Consider the following 17,379-nt stretch of genomic DNA (forward strand, 5'->3'; position numbering starts at 1 on the left):
AGCAGTGGAAAAGGAGTCCGATAGGCTCTGCGTCTTAGCAGCTACATTTAGGACATCCATCAAGAGAGGAATAAGCAAATCCTTAAACTCTGGGGGAAAGCCATTGACTCCTGTTGATTTGGCAGATCGTAGAGAGGAAATTGCCTTTTGGATTTAGTTTTTTTGTAAAAGGGCTGTAACGGCCGTTGTTGGTGGAAGAAGGTGAGGACCAAGGTGCAGCATGGTATGTGTCCATATTTATTCAAATGAATACGGAAATAACAAAAATACCAAAGAGAAACGACCGAAAACATTTCTGGCACACAACAGAATACAATCACCCACCAAACACAATAGAAAACAACGATTGACAGCTGCCTCTGATTGAGAACCATACCAGGCCAAACACAGAAATAGCAAATCACAGAAAAACTAACATAGACAACCCACCCAACTCACACCCAACTCACACCCTGACCAAGACATAACAAAAGAACTAAGGTCAGAACGTGACAAAGGCGATCAGTTCATTTTGGTCTTCCTGTGTGAGGTGCGGTAGTTCAATAGTAGACAGAAATGTGTCTATCATTGCTGGTTCCGTTCCATCAGAAGTATAGAACTTAGAAAAGTATTGTTTAAATGAATCACACTTGACCCTTCTGTGTTTCAATAGTTGATGATTCTCGAATTCTCCTCATATTTTATCTGCCAGGCCAAGACTTTGTATGTTTTCCTCGCCAAATTCATAATATCTTTGCCTAGTTCTAAGAATAGCCTTTTCAGTTTTGTAAGTACTTAGGGCAGTATTACTCACTATTTTTTGTAAAAGGGTGTCAAGTTCTCCCTAGGAGAGGTGGGTGTGGAGTCAGGCACAGGAGAGAGCGAATTGCAAGAAAGGGCGTTTTATTTACAAGTCCAAAGAACAGAAACAGGACCACAACAGTAGCCACAAAACAACAGGAACGTAAGTCCCGGAAAAACACCTGTTCAACGGAACAAACCAAAACGCAATCCAAACAATTGACAGCTACACGAACAATCCAGCACAAAACCAAGTGGGTAGGGCGAGATTAAATACCCCACTAATTAACCTAAACTAGACACAGGTGAACAACAAGACAGACAAAACCAAGTGGGTAGGGCGAGATTAAATACCCCACTAATTAACCTAAACTAGACACAGGTGAACAACAAGACAGACAAAACCAAGTGGGTAGGGAGAGATTAAATACCCCACTAATTAACCTAAACTAGACACAGGTGAACAACAAGACAGACAAAACCAAGTGGGTAGGGAGAGATTAAATACCCCACTAATTAACCTAAACTAGACACAGGTGAACAACAAGACAGACAAAACCAAGTGGGTAGGGAGAGATTAAATACCCCACTAATTAACCTAAACTAGACACAGGTGAACAACAAGACAGACAAAACCAAGTGGGTAGGGAGAGATTAAATACCCCACTAATTAACCTAAACTAGACACAGGTGAACAACAAGACAGACAGATTAAATACCCCACTAATTAACCTAAACTAGACACAGGTGAACAACAAGACAGACAAAACCAAGTGGGTACAAGAGATTAAATACCCCACTAATTAACCTAAACTAGACACAGGTGAACAACAAGACAGACAAAACCAAGTGGGTAGGGCGAGATTAAATACCCCACTAATTAACCTAAACTAGACACAGGTGAACAACAAGACAGACAAAACCAAGTGGGTAGGGAGAGATTAAATACCCCACTAATTAACCTAAACTAGACACAGGTGAACAACAAGACAGACAAAACCAAGTGGGTAGGGAGAGATTAAATACCCCACTAATTAACCTAAACTAGACACAGGTGAACAACAAGACAGACAAAACCAAGTGGGTAGGGAGAGATTAAATACCCCACTAATTAACCTAAACTAGACACAGGTGAACAACAAGACAGACAAAACCAAGTGGGTAGGGAGAGATTAAATACCCCACTAATTAACCTAAACTAGACACAGGTGAACAACAAGACAGACAAAACCAAGTGGGTAGGGAGAGATTAAATACCCCACTAATTAACCTAAACTAGACACAGGTGAACAACAAGACAGACAAAACCAAGTGGGGGATTAAATACCCCACTAATTAACCTAAACTAGACACAGGTGAACAACAAGACAGAGTTAAATTAAATACCCCACTAATTAACCTAAACTAGACACAGGTGAACAACAAGACAGACAAAACCAAGTGGGTAGGGAGAGATTAAATACCCCACTAATTAACCTAAACTAGACACAGGTGAACAACAAGACAGACAAAACCAAGTGGGTAGGGAGAGATTAAATACCCCACTAATTAACCTAAACTAGACACAGGTGAACAACAAGACAGACAAAACCAAGTGGGTAGGGAGAGATTAAATACCCCACTAATTAACCTAAACTAGACACAGGTGAACAACAAGACAGACAAAACCAAGTGGGTAGGGAGAGATTAAATACCCCACTAATTAACCTAAACTAGACACAGGTGAACAACAAGACAGACAAAACCAAGTGGGTAGGGAGAGATTAAATACCCCACTAATTAACCTAAACTAGACACAGGTGAACAACAAGACAGACAAAACCAAGTGGGTAGGGAGAGATTAAATACCCCACTAATTAACCTAAACTAGACACAGGTGAACAACAAGACAGACAAAACCAAGTGGGTAGGGAGAGATTAAATACCCCAAAACCTAATTAACCTAAACTAGACACAGGTGAACAACAAGACAGACAAAACCAAGTGGGTAGGGAGAGATTAAATACCCCACTAATTAACCTAAACTAGACACAGGTGAACAACAAGACAGACAAAACCAAGTGGGTAGGGAGAGATTAAATACCCCACTAATTAACCTAAACTAGACACAGGTGAACAACAAGACAGACAAAACCAAGTGGGTAGGGAGAGATTAAATACCCCACTAATTAACCTAAACTAGACACAGGTGAACAACAAGACAGACAAAACCAAGTGGGTAGGGAGAGATTAAATACCCCACTAATTAACCTAAACTAGACACAGGTGAACAACAAGACAGACAAAACCAAGTGGGTAGGGAGAGATTAAATACCCTAGACACAGGTGAACAACAAGACAGACAAAACTAATTAACCTAAACTAGACACAGGTGAACAACAAGACAGACAAAACCAAGTGGGTAGGGAGAGATTAAATACCCCACTAATTAACCTAAACTAGACACAGGTGAACAACAAGACAGACAAAACCAAGTGGGTAGGGAGAGATTAAATACCCCACTAATTAACCTAAACTAGACACAGGTGAACAACAAGACAGACAAAACCAAGTGGGTAGGGAGAGATTAAATACCCCACTAATTAACCTAAACTAGACACAGGTGAACAACAAGACAGACAAAACCAAGTGGGTAGGGAGAGATTAAATACCCCACTAATTAACCTAAACTAGACACAGGTGAACAACAAGACAGACAAAACCAAGTGGGTAGGGAGAGATTAAATACCCCACTAATTAACCTAAACTAGACACAGGTGAACAACAAGACAGACAAAACCAAGTGGGTAGGGAGAGATTAAATACCCCACTAATTAACCTAAACTAGACACAGGTGAACAACAAGACAGACAAAACCAAGTGGGTAGGGGAGATTAAATACCCCACTAATTAATAAACTAGACACAGGTGAACAACAAGACAGACAAAACCACTAATTAACCTAAACTAGACACAGGTGAACAACAAGACAGACAAAACCAAGTGGGTAGGGAGAGATTAAATACCCCACTAATTAACCTAAACTAGACACAGGTGAACAACAAGACAGACAAAACCAAGTGGGTAGGGAGAGATTAAATACCCCACTAATTAACCTAAACTAGACACAGGTGAACAACAAGACAGACAAAACCAAGTGGGTAGGGAGAGATTAAATACCCCACTAATTAACCTAAACTAGACACAGGTGAACAACAAGACAGACAAAACCAAGTGGGTAGGGAGAGATTAAATACCCCACTAATTAACCTAAACTAGACACAGGTGAACAACAAGACAGACAAAACCAAGTGGGTAGGGAGAGATTAAATACCCCACTAATTAACCTAAACTAGACACAGGTGAACAACAAGACAGACAAAACCAAGTGGGTAGGGAGAGATTAAATACCCCACTAAATTAACCTAAACTAGACACAGGTGAACAACAAGACAGACAAAACCAAGTGGGTAGGGAGAGATTAAATGAACAACAAGACAGACAAAACCCCCACTAATTAACCTAAACTAGACACAGGTGAACAACAAGACAGACAAAACCAAGTGGGTAGGGAGAGATTAAATACCCCACTAATTAACCTAAACTAGACACAGGTGAACAACAAGACAGACAAAACCAAGTGGGTAGGGAGAGATTAAATACCCCACTAATTAACCTAAACTAGACACAGGTGAACAACAAGACAGACAAAACCAAGTGGGTAGGGAGAGATTAAATACCCCACTAATTAACCTAAACTAGACACAGGTGAACAACAAGACAGACAAAACCAAGTGGGTAGGGAGAGATTAAATACCCCACTAATTAACCTAAACTAGACACAGGTGAACAACAAGACAGACAAAACCAAGTGGGTAGGGAGAGATTAAATACCCCACTAATTAACCTAAACTAGACACAGGTGAACAACAAGACAGACAAAACCAAGTGGGTAGGGAGAGATTAAATACCCCACTAATTAACCTAAACTAGACACAGGTGAACAACAAGACAGACAAAACCAAGTGGGTAGGGGAGATTAAATACCCCACTAATTAACCTAAACTAGACACAGGTGAACAACAAGACAGACAAAACCAAGTGGGTAGGGAGAGATTAAATACCCCACTAATTAACCTAAACTAGACACAGGTGAACAACAAGACAGACAAAACCAAGTGGGTAGGGGAGATTAAATACCCCACTAATTAACCTAAACTAGACACAGGTGAACAACAAGACAGACAAAACCAAGTGGGTAGGGAGAGATTAAATACCCCACTAATTAACCTAAACTAGACACAGGTGAACAACAAGACAGACAAAACCAAGTGGGTAGGGAGAGATTAAATACCCCACTAATTAACCTAAACTAGACACAGGTGAACAACAAGACAGACAAAACCAAGTGGGTAGGGAGAGATTAAATACCCCACTAATTAACCTAAACTAGACACAGGTGAACAACAAGACAGACAAAACCAAGTGGGTAGGGAGAGATTAAATACCCCACTAATTAACCTAAACTAGACACAGGTGAACAACAAGACAGACAAAACCAAGTGGGTAGGGAGAGATTAAATACCCCACTAATTAACCTAAACTAGACACAGGTGAACAACAAGACAGACAAAACCAAGTGGGTAGGGAGAGATTAAATACCCCACTAATTAACCTAAACTAGACACAGGTGAACAACAAGACAGACAAAACCAAGTGGGTAGGGAGAGATTAAATACCCCACTAATTAACCTAAACTAGACACAGGTGAACAACAAGACAGACAAAACCAAGTGGGTAGGGAGAGATTAAATACCCCACTAATTAACCTAAACTAGACACAGGTGAACAACAAGACAGACAAAACCAAGTGGGTAGGGAGAGATTAAATACCCCACTAATTAACCTAAACTAGACACAGGTGAACAACAAGACAGACAAAACCAAGTGGGTAGGGAGAGATTAAATACCCCACTAATTAACCTAAACTAGACACAGGTGAACAACAAGACAGACAAAACCAAGTGGGTAGGGCGAGATTAAATACCCCACTAATTAACCTAAACTAGACACAGGTGAACAACAAGACAGACAAAACCAAGTGGGTAGGGAGAGATTAAATACCCCACTAATTAACCTAAACTAGACACAGGTGAACAACAAGACAGACAAAACCAAGTGGGTAGGGAGAGATTAAATACCCCACTAATTAACCTAAACTAGACACAGGTGAACAACAAAGACAGACAAAACCAAGTGGGTAGGAGGGAGAGATTAAATACCCCACTAATTAACCTAAACTAGACACAGGTGAACAACAAGACAGACAAAACCAAGTGGGTAGGGAGAGATTAAATACCCCACTAATTAACCTAAACTAGACACAGGTGAACAACAAGACAGACAAAACCAAGTGGGTAGGGAGAGATTAAATACCCCACTAATTAACCTAAACTAGACACAGGTGAACAACAAGACAGACAAAACCAAGTGGGTAGGGAGAGATTAAATACCCCACTAATTAACCTAAACTAGACACAGGTGAACAACAAGACAGACAAAACCAAGTGGGTAGGGAGAGATTAAATACCCCACTAATTAACCTAAACTAGACACAGGTGAACAACAAGACAGACAAAACCAAGTGGGTAGGGAGAGATTAAATACCCCACTAATTAACCTAAACTAGACACAGGTGAACAACAAGACAGACAAAACCAAGTGGGTAGGGAGAGATTAAATACCCCACTAATTAACCTAAACTAGACACAGGTGAACAACAAGACAGACAAAACCAAGTGGGTAGGGAGAGATTAAATACCCCACTAATTAACCTAAACTAGACACAGGTGAACAACAAGACAGACAAAACCAAGTGGGTAGGGAGAGATTAAATACCCCACTAATTAACCTAAACTAGACACAGGTGAACAACAAGACAGACAAAACCAAGTGGGTAGGGGAGAGATTAAATACCCCACTAATTAACCTAAACTAGACACAGGTGAACAACAAGACAGACAAAACCAAGTGGGTAGGGCGAGATTAAATACCCCACTAATTAACCTAAACTAGACACAGGTGAACAACAAGACAGACAAAACCAAGTGGGTAGGGAGAGATTAAATACCCCACTAATTAACCTAAACTAGACACAGGTGAACAACAAGACAGACAAAACCAAGTGGGTAGGGAGAGATTAAATACCCCACTAATTAACCTAAACTAGACACAGGTGAACAACAAGACAGACAAAACCAAGTGGGTAGGGAGAGATTAAATACCCCACTAATTAACCTAAACTAGACACAGGTGAACAACAAGACAGACAAAACCAAGTGGGTAGGGAGAGATTAAATACCCCACTAATTAACCTAAACTAGACACAGGTGAACAACAAGACAGACAAAACCAAGTGGGTAGTGGGAGAGATTAAATACCCCACTAATTAACCTAAACTAGACACAGGTGAACAACAAGACAGACAAAACCAAGTGGGTAGGGAGAGATTAAATACCCCACTAATTAACCTAAACTAGACACAGGTGAACAACAAGACAGACAAAACCAAGTGGGTAGGGAGAGATTAAATACCCCACTAATTAACCTAAACTAGACACAGGTGAACAACAAGACAGACAAAACCAAGTGGGTAGGGAGAGATTAAATACCCCACTAATTAACCTAAACTAGACACAGGTGAACAACAAGACAGACAAAACCAAGATTAAATACCCCACTAATTAACCTAAACTGGGTAGGGAGAGATTAAATACCCCACTAATTAACCTAAACTAGACACAGGTGAACAACAAGACAGACAAAACCAAGTGGGTAGGGAGAGATTAAATACCCCACTAATTAACCTAAACTAGACACAGGTGAACAACAAGACAGACAAAACCAAGTGGGTAGGGAGAGATTAAATACCCCACTAATTAACCTAAACTAGACACAGGTGAACAACAAGACAGACAAAACCAAGTGGGTAGGGAGAGATTAAATACCCCACTAATTAACCTAAACTAGACACAGGTGAACAACAAGACAGACAAAACCAAGTGGGTAGGGAGAGATTAAATACCCCACTAATTAACCTAAACTAGACACAGGTGAACAACAAGACAGACAAAACCAAGTGGGTAGGGAGAGATTAAATACCCCACTAATTAACCTAAACTAGACACAGGTGAACAACAAGACAGACAAAACCAAGTGGGTAGGGAGAGATTAAATACCCCACTAATTAACCTAAACTAGACACAGGTGAACAACAAGACAGACAAAACCAAGTGGGTAGGGAGAGATTAAATACCCCACTAATTAACCTAAACTAGACACAGGTGAACAACAAGACAGACAAAACCAAGTGGGTAGGGAGAGATTAAATACCCCACTAATTAACCTAAACTAGACACAGGTGAACAACAAGACAGACAAAACCAAGTGGGTAGGGAGAGATTAAATACCCCACTAATTAACCTAAACTAGACACAGGTGAACAACAAGACAGACAAAACCAAGTGGGTAGGGAGAGATTAAATACCCCACTAATTAACCTAAACTAGACACAGGTGAACAACAAGACAGACAAAACCAAGTGGGTAGGGAGAGATTAAATACCCCACTAATTAACCTAAACTAGACACAGGTGAACAACAAGACAGACAAAACCAAGTGGGTAGGGAGAGATTAAATACCCCACTAATTAACCTAAACTAGACACAGGTGAACAACAAGACAGACAAAACCAAGTGGGTAGGGAGAGATTAAGATTAAATACCCCACTAATTAACCTAAACTAGACACAGGTGAACAACAAGACAGACAAAACCAAGTGGGTAGGGAGAGATTAAATACCCCACTAATTAACCTAAACTAGACACAGGTGAACAACAAGACAGACAAAACCAAGTGGGTAGGGAGATTAAATACCCCACTAATTAACCTAAACTACACAGGTGAACAACAAGACAGACAAAACCAAGTGGGTAGATTAAATAACCTAAACTAGACACAGGTGAACAACAAGACCAAAACAAGTGGGTAGATTAAATACACTAATTAACCTAAACTAGACACAGGTGAACAACAAGACAGACAAAACCAAGTGGGTAGGGAGAGATTAAATACCCCACTAATTAACCTAAACTAGACACAGGTGAACAACAAGACAGACAAAACCAAGTGGGTAGGGAGAGATTAAATACCCCACTAATTAACCTAAACTAGACACAGGTGAACAACAAGACAGACAAAACCAAGTGGGTAGGGAGAGATTAAATACCCCACTAATTAACCTAAACTAGACACAGGTGAACAACAAGACAGACAAAACCAAGTGGGTAGGGAGAGATTAAATACCCCACTAATTAACCTAAACTAGACACAGGTGAACAACAAGACAGACAAAACCAAGTGGGTAGGGAGAGATTAAATACCCCACTAATTAACCTAAACTAGACACAGGTGAACAACAAGACAGACAAAACCAAGTGGGTAGGGAGAGATTAAATACCCCACTAATTAACCTAAACTAGACACAGGTGAACAACAAGACAGACAAAACCAAGTGGGTAGGGAGAGATTAAATACCCCACTAATTAACCTAAACTAGACACAGGTGAACAACAAGACAGACAAAACCAAGTGGGTAGGGAGAGATTAAATACCCCACTAATTAACCTAAACTAGACACAGGTGAACAACAAGACAGACAAAACCAAGTGGGTAGGGGAGAGATTAAAGGTACAAGACAGACAAAACCAAGTGGGTAATTAACCTAAACTAGACACAGGTGAACAACAAGACAGACAAAACCAAGTGGGTAGGGAGAGATTAAATACCCCACTAATTAACCTAAACTAGACACAGGTGAACAACAAGACAGACAAAACCAAGTGGGTAGGGGAGAGATTAAATACCCCACTAATTAACCTAAACTAGACACAGGTGAACAACAAGACAGACAAAACCAAGTGGGTAGGGAGAGATTAAATACCCCACTAATTAACCTAAACTAGACACAGGTGAACAACAAGACAGACAAAACCAAGTGGGTAGGAGAGATTAAATACCCCACTAATTAACCTAAACTAGACACAGGTGAACAACAAGACAGACAAAACCAAGTGGGTAGGGAGAGATTAAATACCCCACTAATTAACCTAAACTAGACACAGGTGAACAACAAGACAGACAAAACCAAGTGGGTAGGTGGACAGACAAAAGATTAAATACCCCACTAATTAACCTAAACTAGACACAGGTGAACAACAAGACAGACAAAACCAAGTGGGTAGGGAGAGATTAAATACCCCACTAATTAACCTAAACTAGACACAGGTGAACAACAAGACAGACAAAACCAAGTGGGTAGGGAGAGATTAAATACCCCACTAATTAACCTAAACTAGACACAGGTGAACAACAAGACAGACAAAACCAAGTGGGTAGGGAGAGATTAAATACCCCACTAATTAACCTAAAAACTAGAACACAGGTGAACTAATTAACAAGACAGACAAAACCAAGTGGGTAGGGAGAGATTAAATACCCCACTAATTAACCTAAACTAGACACAGGTGAACAACAAGACAGACAAAACCAAGTGGGTAGGGAGAGATTAAATACCCCACTAATTAACCTAAACTAGACACAGGTGAACAACAAGACAGACAAAACCAAGTGGGTAGGGAGAGATTAAATACCCCACTAATTAACCTAAACTAGACACAGGTGAACAACAAGACAGACAAAACCAAGTGGGTAACAAGACAGGAGAGATTAAATACCCCACTAATTAACCTAAACTAGACACAGGTGAACAACAAGACAGACAAAACCAAGTGGGTAGGGAGAGATTAAATACCCCACTAATTAACCTAAACTAGACACAGGTGAACAACAAGACAGACAAAACCAAGTGGGTAGACAAAACCAAGTGGGTAGGGAGAGATTAAATACCCCACTAATTAACCCTAGACACAGGTGAAAACAAGACACAGGTGAACTAAACTAGACACAGGTGAACAACAAGACAGACAAAACCAAGTGGGTAGGGAGAGATTAAATACCCCACTAATTAACCTAAACTAGACACAGGTGAACAACAAGACAGACAAAACCAAGTGGGTAGGGAGAGATTAAATACCCCACTAATTAACCTAAACTAGACACAGGTGAACAACAAGACAGACAAAACCAAGTGGGTAGGGAGAGATTAAATACCCCACTAATTAACCTAAACTAGACACAGGTGAACAACAAGACAGACAAAACCAAGTGGGTAGGGAGAGATTAAATACCCCACTAATTAACCTAAACTAGACACAGGTGAACAACAAGACAGACAAAACCAAGTGGGTAGGGAGAGATTAAATACCCCACTAATTAACCTAAACTAGACACAGGTGAACAACAAGACAGACAAAACCAAGTGGGTAGGGAGAGATTAAATACCCCACTAATTAACCTAAACTAGACACAGGTGAACAACAAGACAGACAAAACCAAGTGGGTAGGGAGAGATTAAATACCCCACTAATTAACCTAAACTAGACACAGGTGAACAACAAGACAGACAAAACCAAGTGGGTAGGGAGAGATTAAATACCCCACTAATTAACCTAAACTAGACACAGGTGAACAACAAGACAGACAAAACCAAGTGGGTAGGGAGAGATTAAATACCCCACTAATTAACCTAAACTAGACACAGGTGAACAACAAGACAGACAAAACCAAGTGGGTAGGGAGAGATTAAATACCCCACTAATTAACCTAAACTAGACACAGGTGAACAACAAGACAGACAAAACCAAGTGGGTAGGGAGAGATTAAATACCCCACTAATTAACCTAAACTAGACACAGGTGAACAACAAGACAGACAAAACCAAGTGGGTAGGGCGAGATTAAATACCCCACTAATTAACCTAAACTAGACACAGGTGAACAACAAGACAGACAAAACCAAGTGGGTAGGGAGAGATTAAATACCCCACTAATTAACCTAAACTAGACACAGGTGAACAACAAGACAGACAAAACCAAGTGGGTAGGGAGAGATTAAATACCCCACTAATTAACCTAAACTAGACACAGGTGAACAACAAGACAGACAAAACCAAGTGGGTAGGGAGAGATTAAATACCCCACTAATTAACCTAAACTAGACACAGGTGAACAACAAGACAGGGGTAGGGAGAGATTAAATACCCCACTAATTAACCTAAACTAGACAAGGTGAACAACAAGACAGACAAAACCAAGTGGGTAGGGAGAGATTAAATACCCCACTAATTAACCTAAACTAGACACAGGTGAACAACAAGACAGACAAAACCAAGTGGGTAGGGAGAGATTAAATACCCCACTAATTAACCTAAACTAGACACAGGTGAACAACAAGACAGACAAAACCAAGTGGGTAGGGAGAGATTAAATACCCCACTAATTAACCTAAACTAGACACAGGTGAACAACAAGACAGACAAAACCAAGTGGGTAGGGCGAGATTAAATACCCCACTAATTAACCTAAACTAGACACAGGTGAACAACAAGACAGACAAAACCAAGTGGGTAGGGAGAGATTAAATACCCCACTAATTAACCTAAACTAGACACAGGTGAACAACAAGACAGACAAAACCAAGTGGGTAGAGAGATTAAATACCCCACTAATTAACCTAAACTAGACACAGGTGAACAACAAGACAGACAAAACCAAGTGGGTAGGGAGAGATTAAATACCCCACTAATTAACCTAAACTAGACACAGGTGAACAACAAGACAGACAAAACCAAGTGGGTAGGGAGAGATTAAATACCCCACTAATTAACCTAAACTAGACACAGGTGAACAACAAGACAGACAAAACCAAGTGGGTAGGGAGAGATTAAATACCCCACTAATTAACCTAAACTAGACACAGGTGAACAACAAGACAGACAAAACCAAGTGGGTAGGGAGAGATTAAATACCCCACTAATTAACCTAAACTAGACACAGGTGAACAACAAGACAGACAAAACCAAGTGGGTAGGGAGAGATTAGATTAAATACCCCACTACCCCACTAATTAACCTAAACTAGACACAGGTGAACAACAAGACAGACAAAACCAAGTGGGTAGGGAGAGATTAAATACCCCACTAATTAACCTAAACTAGACACAGGTGAACAACAAGACAGACAAAACCAAGTGGGTAGGGAGAGATTAAATACCCCACTAATTAACCTAAACTAGACACAGGTGAACAACAAGACAGACAAAACCAAGTGGGTAGGGAGAGATTAAATACCCCACTAATTAACCTAAACTAGACACAGGTGAACAACAAGACAGACAAAACCAAGTGGGTAGGGAGAGATTAAATACCCCACTAATTAACCTAAACTAGACACAGGTGAACAACAAGACAGACAAAACCAAGTGGGTAGGGAGAGATTAAATACCCCACTAATTAACCTAAACTAGACACAGGTGAACAACAAGACAGACAAAACCAAGTGGGATTAAATACCCCACTAATTAACCTAAACTAGACACAGGTGAACAACAAGAGATTAAATACCCCACTAATTAACCTAAACTAGACACAGGTGAACAACAAGACAGACAAAACCAAGTGGGTAGGGAGAGATTAAATACCCCACTAATTAACCTAAACTAGACACAGGTGAACAACAAGACAGACAAAACCAAGATTAAATACCCCACTAATTAACCTAAACTGGGTAGGGTAGGGAGAGATTAAATACCCCACTAATTAACCTAAACTAGACACAGGTGAACAACAAGACAGACAAAACCAAGTGGGTAGGGAGAGATTAAATACCCCACTAATTAACCTAAACTAGACACAGGTGAACAACAAGACAGACAAAACCAAGTGGGTAGGGAGAGATTAAATACCCCACTAATTAACCTAAACTAGACACAGGTGAACAACAAGACAGACAAAACCAAGTGGGTAGGGAGAGATTAAATACCCCACTAATTAACCTAAACTAGACACAGGTGAACAACAAGACAGACAAAACCAAGTGGGTAGGGAGAGATTAAATACCCCACTAATTAACCTAAACTAGACACAGGTGAACAACAAGACAGACAAAACCAAGTGGGTAGGGAGAGATTAAATACCCCACTAATTAACCTAAACTAGACACAGGTGAACAACAAGACAGACAAAACCAAGTGGGTAGGGCGAGATTAAATACCCCACTAATTAACCTAAACTAGACACAGGTGAACAACAAGACAGACAAAACCAAGTGGGTAGGGAGAGATTAAATACCCACTAATTAACCTAAACTAGACACAGGTGAACAACAAGACAGACAAAACCAAGTGGGTAGGGAGAGATTAAATACCCCACTAATTAACCTAAACTAGACACAGGTGAACAACAAGACAGACAAAACTAGACACTAGACACAGGTGAACAACAAGACAGACAAAACCAAGTGGGTAGGGAGAGATTAAATACCCCACTAATTAACCTAAACTAGACACAGGTGAACAACAAGACAGACAAAACCAAGTGGGTAGGGAGAGATTAAATACCCCACTAATTAACCTAAACTAGACACAGGTGAACAACAAGACAGACAAAACCAAGTGGGTAGGGAGAGAGATTAAATAGACACCCCACTAATTAACCTAAACTAGACACAGGTGAACAACAAGACAGACAAAACCAAGTGGGTAGGGAGAGATTAAATACCCCACTAATTAACCTAAACTAGACACAGGTGAACAACAAGACAGACAAAACCAAGTGGGTAGGGAGAGATTAAATACCCCACTAATTAACCTAAACTAGACACAGGTGAACAACAAGACAGACAAAACCAAGTGGGTAGGGAGAGATTAAATACCCCACTAATTAACCTAAACTAGACACAGGTGAACAACAAGACAGACAAAACCAAGTGGGTAGGGAGAGATTAAATACCCCACTAATTAACCTAAACTAGACACAGGTGAACAACAAGACAGACAAAACCAAGTGGGTAGGGAGAGATTAAATACCCCACTAATTAACCTAAACTAGACACAGGTGAACAACAAGACAGACAAAACCAAGTGGGTAGGGAGAGATTAAATACCCCACTAATTAACCTAAACTAGACACAGGTGAACAACAAGACAGACAAAACCAAGTGGGTAGGGAGAGATTAAATACCCCACTAATTAACCTAAACTAGACACAGGTGAACAACAAGACAGACAAAACCAAGTGGGTAGGGAGAGATTAAATACCCCACTAATTAACCTAAACTAGACACAGGTGAACAACAAGACAGACAAAACCAAGTGGGTAGGGAGAGATTAAATACCCCACTAATTAACCTAAACTAGACACAGGTGAACAACAAGACAGACAAAACCAAGTGGGTAGGGAGAGATTAAATACCCCACTAATTAACCTAAACTAGACACAGGTGAACAACAACAAAACAGACAAAACCAAGTGGGTAACCTAAACTAGACACAGGTGAGACAGACAAAAAATACCCCACTAATTAACCTAAACTAGACACAGGTGAACAACAAGACAGACAAAACCAAGTGGGTAGGGAGAGATTAAATACCCCACTAATTAACCTAAACTAGACACAGGTGAACAACAAGACAGACAAAACCAAGTGGGTAGGGAGAGATTAAATACCCCACTAATTAACCTAAACTAGACACAGGTGAACAACAAGACAGACAAAACCAAGTGGGTAGGGAGAGATTAAATACCCCACTAATTAACCTAAACTAGACACAGGTGAACAACAAGACAGACAAAACCAAGTAGGGTAGGGTAGAGATTAAATACCCCACTAATTAACCTAAACTAGACACAGGTGAACAACAAGACAGACAAAACCAAGTGGGTAGGGAGAGATTAAATACCCCACTAATTAACCTAAACTAGACACAGGTGAACAACAAGACAGACAAAACCAAGTGGGTAGGGAGAGATTAAATACCCCACTAATTAACCTAAACTAGACACAGGTGAACAACAAGACAGACAAAACCAAGTGGGTAGGGAGAGATTAAATACCCCACTAATTAACCTAAACTAGACACAGGTGAACAACAAGACAGACAAAACCAAGTGGGTAGGGAGAGATTAAATACCCCACTAATTAACCTAAACTAGACACAGGTGAACAACAAGACAGACAAAACCAAGTGGGTAGGGAGAGATTAAATACCCCACTAATTAACCTAAACTAGACACAGGTGAACAACAAGACAGACAAAACCAAGTGGGTAGGGAGAGATTAAATACCCCACTAATTAACCTAAACTAGACACAGGTGAACAACAAGACAGACAAAACCAAGTGGGTAGGGAGAGATTAAAGGTGAACAACAAGACCAAAACTAATTAACCTAAACTAGACACAGGTGAACAACAAGACAGACAAAACCAAGTGGGTAGGGAGAGATTAAATACCCCACTAATTAACCTAAACTAGACACAGGTGAACAACAAGACAGACAAAACCAAGTGGGTAGGGAGAGATTAAATACCCCACTAATTAACCTAAACTAGACACAGGTGAACAACAAGACAGACAAAACCAAGTGGGTAGGGAGAGATTAAATACCCCACTAATTAACCTAAACTAGACACAGGTGAACAACAAGACAGACAAAACCAAGTGGGTAGGGAGAGATTAAATACCCCTAATTAACCTAAATAGACACAGGTGAACAACAAGACAGACAAAACCTAATTAACCTAAACTAGACACAGGTGAACAACAAGACAGACAAAACCCCACTAATTAACCTAAACTACTAGACACAGGTGAACAACAAGACAGACAAAACCAAGTGGGTAGGGAGAGATTAAATACCCCACTAATTAACCTAAACTAGACACAGGTGAACAACAAGACAGACAAAACCAAGTGGGTAGGGAGAGATTAAATACCCCACTAATTAACCTAAACTAGACACAGGTGAACAACAAGACAGACAAAACCAAGTGGGTAGGGAGAGATTAAATACCCCACTAATTAACCTAAACTAGACACAGGTGAACAACAAGACAGACAAAACCAAGTGGGTAGGGAGAGATTAACCTAAACTAGACACAGGTGAACAACAAGACAGACAAAACCAAGTGGGTAGATTAAATAATTAACCTAAACTAGACACAGGTGAACAACAAGACAGACAAAACCAAGTGGGTAGGGAGAGATTAAATACCCCACTAATTAACCTAAACTAGACACAGGTGAACAACAAGACAGACAAAACCAAGTGGGTAGGGAGAGATTAAATACCCCACTAATTAACCTAAACTAGACACAGGTGAACAACAAGACAGACAAAACCAAGTGGGTAGGGAGAGATTAAATACCCCACTAATTAACCTAAACTAGACACAGGTGAACAACAAGACAGACAAAACCAAGTGGGTAGGGAGAGATTAAATACCCCACTAATTAACCTAAACTAGACACAGGTGAACAACAAGACAGACAAAACCAAGTGGGTAGGGAGAGATTAAATACCCCACTAATTAACCTAAACTAGACACAGGTGAACAACAAGACAGACAAAACCAAGTGGGTAGGGAGAGATTAAATACCCCACT

The 17,379-nt window shown here is 40.2% G+C and overlaps 1 long non-coding RNA gene and 1 pseudogene across 3 annotated transcripts; both read right to left on the reverse strand.

Moving 5' to 3' along the window:
- LOC127913441 (parkin coregulated gene protein-like) overlaps nucleotides 1-17,379 on the reverse strand; it is a 381,678-nt pseudogene that overhangs the window by 356,385 nt on the left and 7,914 nt on the right.
- On the reverse strand, nucleotides 1,038-13,998 carry LOC127913577 (uncharacterized). 3 transcript variants are annotated; one of them, XR_008086068.1, is made up of 7 exons: nucleotides 13,925-13,998; nucleotides 12,222-12,298; nucleotides 11,619-11,695; nucleotides 6,749-6,825; nucleotides 5,743-5,819; nucleotides 1,589-1,665; nucleotides 1,038-1,147 (listed from the first exon to the last, which is right to left on the reverse strand). It is a non-coding gene; the product is annotated as an uncharacterized LOC127913577 (long non-coding RNA). The 3 variants fall into 3 exon arrangements; XR_008086070.1 differs by lacking the exon at nucleotides 5,743-5,819; XR_008086069.1 differs by lacking the exon at nucleotides 1,589-1,665.

This window comes from Oncorhynchus keta, chromosome 29 (assembly GCF_023373465.1).
Source record: "Oncorhynchus keta strain PuntledgeMale-10-30-2019 chromosome 29, Oket_V2, whole genome shotgun sequence".
In the NCBI taxonomy this organism is placed as follows: domain Eukaryota; kingdom Metazoa; phylum Chordata; class Actinopteri; order Salmoniformes; family Salmonidae; genus Oncorhynchus; species Oncorhynchus keta.